This window comes from Geotrypetes seraphini, chromosome 3 (genome assembly GCF_902459505.1).
Source record: "Geotrypetes seraphini chromosome 3, aGeoSer1.1, whole genome shotgun sequence".
Taxonomy (NCBI): domain Eukaryota; kingdom Metazoa; phylum Chordata; class Amphibia; order Gymnophiona; family Dermophiidae; genus Geotrypetes; species Geotrypetes seraphini.
The window spans coordinates 260267779-260273657 of NC_047086.1; positions in this window are offsets into that span (position 1 = coordinate 260267779).

A 5879-nucleotide genomic window follows, 5' to 3' on the forward strand; every position below is an offset into this window, starting at 1 on the left:
CAAATTTTGAAAAAGAAGATGTCCGTGCAGGCGGAGAGGGTGACCGAGACTTCTCAACGGAGCCGAAGGGAGAGGCCTGGCGAGAATACCCGATCTGGACACCCGATCCCGAACCCCAGGAGGCACGATCCCGTGACCTCGAAGGGGTTGGGGACACAGTCCGCCGAAGAGACCCCCTGGGGGAACCCCCCGGAGTACGGGGTATGGAGGCCCGTCCCTTCCGCCCCGGCGAGGAGGCACGGGAACTCGCCCGGATCGGGGACCGCAAGAGATCGGGGTTGTCGAGGCGGAGTTCCTCGACACGCAAAGCCCCGCCCTCGGGCGTCGTCGAGCGATGACTCCTCAGAGGCGAGGCCCGAGACCGCTTGGCCTTTTTGAGGCGGTGCTTCGCCCGAGGCTTGCCCGAGGGCGATGAACCCCGGGAAGACCTCGGGGACGAGGACGAGGAGATCCGGCGTACCCGGCGCTGCTTGTCTCGGGACCGCACACTGACCTCAGGCTGTCTCACCGAGGTCGGATCCGAGGGAAGCGTCGAGGTCGAGGCCGAGGGAGCTTCGGCCGCTGAAAGGCCGGTGCCCGAGGCCGAGGTCGCCAACTGCGGGGCCGCGGAGACCGAAGTCGAGGCCGAAGCCTGCTGCAAGGTCTCAATGGCCCCGGAGAGCTCCGAGGAAATTAAAGCTCGAAGCAATTCCTGGAACGCCGGGATCGTGAGACCCGGAGGCAACACCTGGGGGCGCTCCGCAGAGGGCGACCTCGGTTTCGAGTATTCCCTCGGGGCTAACCCCTTCGACACCTTGGACTGGGCAGAGGTTGACGGTCCCGCCGACGAAGAGCCCGAGGATGGCTTCCTGGTCGATGAAACTGAGGAAGGAAGTGGAGACTTACCCGGGGCTTGCTTCTGCGAGGCAACCGGCTTCGAGGTAGCCGAGGGGTCCGATGTCGAGGCCGGGGCCGAAGCCGAGGCCGAGCTCGAGGCCTTCCCCGTCGGGGTATCGACGGCAAAGAGATCCGCCATACGGGCCTTGCGACGAGTAAGGGCCCGTTTCTGGAAGGTGGCACACTTAGGGCACGATGCTGTCGGGTGATGGGGCCCCAAACACCTTAGGCAGCACCTGTGAGGGTCAGTGATTGACAAAAGCCTATCACACCTACCACACTTCTTAAATCCCGTTACGGGCCGGGACATGGGCCCAAAACAAGGCCGGGAACAAACGAGGTTCCTCGGCCACGGCTACCGGGAGCCCCCGGAGCGAACGGATGAAGTTAAATTTCTTTTTTTTTTTTTTTTGAAAAAAGAAGAAAACAAAGAAAGAAAACACAGATAACGCAGCGACCGCGTCGAAATTCCGCACACAGCCGCGGCGACAGAAGGCAAATACGAGCACAATTTATCCACAGGGGTTCTGGCTCCGCGGATGAAAATGAACTGAGGACCACGAGGTGGAGATGCGCCCTCTAGTGGGCAAGAAGGCTAGCACATGCGTGGTGCAGTGTGCAAACTTGAAACTTCTAGCAAGTTTGCTTGAAAAGCTGTCCGCGCTGGGGCTCCGTAGATGACGTCACCCATGTGTGAGAATATCATGCCTGCTTGTCCTGGGATAACGCTGGTTATGCAGTAGTCTCTGCCACTTCTCCTTTACTCATGGGCCCTCTGCCCTCTGGCACTTCCGCCCAAGAAGCTGAGCTATATACCCTCCCTTCTGCCCTGTGCCACTCTGCCTCTCAGTCTTGCAACATATACACTTACTCCAAATATGCTTTCCTTAACTTGCATTCCCATAGGGCTATCTGGAAACATCGAGGTTTCGTTACAGCCTCCGGCCGCCTGATCCATCATGCTCCCCTCATTCTTGACCTTCTCGAGGCTGTCAAATTGCCCTTCCATGTTGCGGTTATGCACTGTCGAGCCCACCATCGTGTCACTGATCTCATCTCCTGTGGCAATGCCCTTGCCGACCGTACAGCCTGAGCTGCCCCCTCCTTCGGCTCCTCTGTACACAATCATTCCTTTTCTGGACACCCTTACACCCCAGTACACTTCTCAGGAAGACTTGGTTCGCATTATTTCGGGCCAGTCTGTCCCGAAAGGGGGGGTGGATACAAATATGCGCCAATTCAAGTGCCAATCCAGACCCACACACTGATACTTCAAATGCGAACACAGCAGGTACCCTCATATTCAATTCTCAACACCTGGCCCTCATGATTGTCAAAAGATGCCATGATTTGGCGCACTCTGGAGAACCAGCTATGAAAATGAATCCCCCAGCCAGATGACTGCCACCTCTTGGACACCAACCCATTGGAACATATCCGATGCAGGTTCTGTCTGTAGATTTTACCCACTACCGATAGCTACACAAGTCCATGGGTATGTCCCTGGAAATACGGTATGGCTAAAACTTGGAAGTCAGACCCCCTGAAACCTAGATGGATAGGTCCTTTTACTGTCCTAATTTCTTCTCTTACAGTTGTCAAGGTGTCCGGACACGAAGCTTTCTAAGACCTCAAAAGTTCTGAATATTTACCACTGTACTTAGCAGGTGTTCTGAATATAATTCTTTACAAGTTTTTGAGTTTAATTGACTGTCTGTGGTTCACCACTGCCTTTAGCAAGTGGCTTGGGTATAACTGTTTGAAGTTTTCTAAGTTGTGCTTGAAAGAAAAATGAGCTTCCTATGTTAGCATTGTCGGCACCTTTTGTGTTAAATATCTGATATTTGTGTTGCCCTCAGTGGCGTACCTAGGATATGTGGCACCCGGGGCCCATCATTTTTTGACACCCCCCCCTCCATGTAAAAAAATATTTTTTGTAATAACCATGAAAAATAAATGGTCATAATAGAAACAGGCACTGAAAATTTTCTTTTATTGAACCTCATATATGTAACCATTAATCCAAACATAACATAAATTATGTCTGAATTGTCATGACATCAGAAGTGCATATGGAGTAGTTGCAGGTGATGCTTGAGACAGTTCTGATTGTGTTAGTTCAGTTTTATGTGTTTTTTGAATAGAAGGGTTTTTATTTCTTTTTTGAAGGTTTTGTAGTTTGTGGTCGAGGTCAATAGGTTGTAGAGTTGGGGGTCAAGTGTTAGGAGGTTGTCACTGTTTTTTTCTTTTGACGATTTTGGTTGGAGGGTGTGTGAATGGTGCGTGAGTTCTCCTATGTCTGGTTGAGGTGGATTTAATTATTTAGCAGAAGAAATTAGTAACCCCCCCCATTCCACACACATTAATTCTCTTCCATTTTTGTTCCCATTCTAAAAAACACTGATAATTCCCAGAAACAAAATACATTAAAATAAGAAGTGAAAACAAAGGCCCTTACAGATGAGAACATAACATAAGAATAGCCTAACTGGGTCAGACCAATGGTCCATCATGCCCAGTAGCCCATTCTCATGTATATTCTTAATTCACTAGTACCTGGTCAAAACCCAAAGAGTAGCAACATTCCATGGCACTGATCCAGGGCAAGCAGACACTTCCCCTATGTCTTAATAACAGACTATGGACTTTTCCTCCAGGAATTTGTCCAAACCTTTCTTAAAATCAGCAATGCTATCTGCTTTTACCGTAATTTCTGGCCACTTCATTTTTAAGCTTAGATCTTTCCTTCCAAACAGAGACCTTGCTAGATGTCAAATACAGAAAGATCAAGGTAACTTCACAAGGACTTAGCTGTGCAGGAAATGTGAATCTCATACACCCACCATATAGTGCAAAAATGTGCAAAGGTCTGTTTTTTTCTTTCGATCACTACATAGCCTAATGCCACACAAGCAGTGCTGTTACAAACATATTCTGTAGGTCAATGCTAAGGATAACAAAGTTTCCTTCCTTGGACCAGAAGGAGATAAACCACAGGAAGAGATCCCAAAACAACTACCCAGGCACAACACCCAAAGACCCATTCAGTGTGTGAACCAGTTGAGTGGAGTGGACTAACTGGGGGGTGGAAATAGGCCCGGAGTTTGCTCAGCAGAATTTCCCACACCACCTCTTCCTCTCAACACATTGACACACTGCCGCCACCACCACCACCATTAGAAACACCTCACCGGGTAGGCCAGCAATGCTTATAAACTTTATAAAACACATTATTATATTTTTTTATAAAGCACATATTTTAACTGAACTCTCTGACATCCTCAGCCTTGCCATTCACAAAAATAGAAGGAAGAAAAGTTCCCATTTCCTGCTGTCTCATGTCCCCGGCCTATACAATATTTTTCTTCTGCAGACCCTTCAAAAGTCTGATCAAATCCTCATTTCACTTGCATTATAAAGTACTGAGGATGCCATCTCTCTCCAATCCCAGGTCCTAAAGTCTAAGACAGTAGCGCAAACTAGTGCTGCCCGATTCAAGAAAAAAAAAATTTTGATTTGATTCAGCCTATTGAATTGGTTTTTCGATTCAACTTTCCTGCCCAATTGGGTGTTTGTTTGTTCTTTTCAAACATCCTGGTGGGTTTATTTTTTATTTTTTTTAATTATTTATTTATAGAATTTTACAATATCACCAAGCATATACATCTTGTACAGTAAAGTGAGGTCAAACAACATACTAAACTGAAATTCCAAAATTAAGATATACCACAATCATAGTTCAATTGAAAAATAATAATGGATAAATAAAATAACAATATCCTAGCTGATCTCACACTAGTCCTCAAAATTATTGGATCCAAGATTGAAGAGTAGAACAAATGTAATTCAAATTAATTTAAAAGAAAAAGTCCATGTCTTACTAAAGTGCAGGGAGTTAACCTTCCATGGGCGCTACTGTTGTTATTCCTTTTTCAAGACGTTTCCCGGAGAGAAAACCAATTAATTGAGATGGTTCTGTAAAAATATACTTCAATGATAAATATCTAACCACACATTTACATGGATATCTCAAGAAGAAAATGCCACCTATTTGAGTCACTCCAGGTTTTAAAAGTAGAAATTCTTTCCTTCTTTTTTGAGTCTCTGGTGGTGGGTTTATTTTATAGCTTTTTCACCCCCCTTTGGCTTCTCCTAACCACACTGGCGCTGTGGTGTAAATAAAATAAAGAAACAAAAAGGACTTTTCCTCTCTGTTAAATCCTAGCTCACGTTTGCAGTCTAACACCAGCTCTGGCAGGATACACATTTCAAATCTGACATATTGTAATCACAAAACAGAAAATAAAATTAGTTTTTTTGCCTTTTGTTGTCTGGTTATTTTTTAAATCTTGTTGGTCCAAGGCTCTGGTTGTATTCTGATAACTTGCTTGCCAGGGTCTCCTTCTTCCTTCTTTCTGCATGCTAACCATCCATCTGCCATCTCTGTCCTCCCTGTTTCCCTTCCCTCCCCAGGAGGTCTGGCATCTATCCTTTTTTCATCTCCCTCCACAGATCCATCTTTTCTTAACTACCCTTTCATCCAGCATCTCTTCCTCAGGGTGCCTGTTGGCCAGCCGCCCAAATTGGCAAGACTGGTTCCACACCTGTTTGTGAACCTGGACAAGTCACTTAATTCTCCAAGGCTACCGCTTTGCAAAAAAAAAAAAAAAAAGAGGCAGTATACACATCCATCTTTCCAGCTTGATCCTATCCACATTGCTATGCTGGACCTGTTTCAGCTTCGAGCCACAACACTGGCGGGTGTCAGGGTGGCGAAACATATGTGGCTGTTGGCTTCCTCCATAAAGTTCGCATTTGAGTTTGCAGCCTGGGAGGAAGTTTGCAGCTTCTAGTTGACGTCTAGTGCATCTTCCCTTTGAGGGCAGTTGGTTTTTCAGGAGATTTGCCGGAGTTCATGGAGGATTTTAGGGATTCCGGATAATGGAGCTTACTCAGGTTACTCCTAGGAGTTCTTTTAAGTCTTGCACCTCTCATCCAGCCCT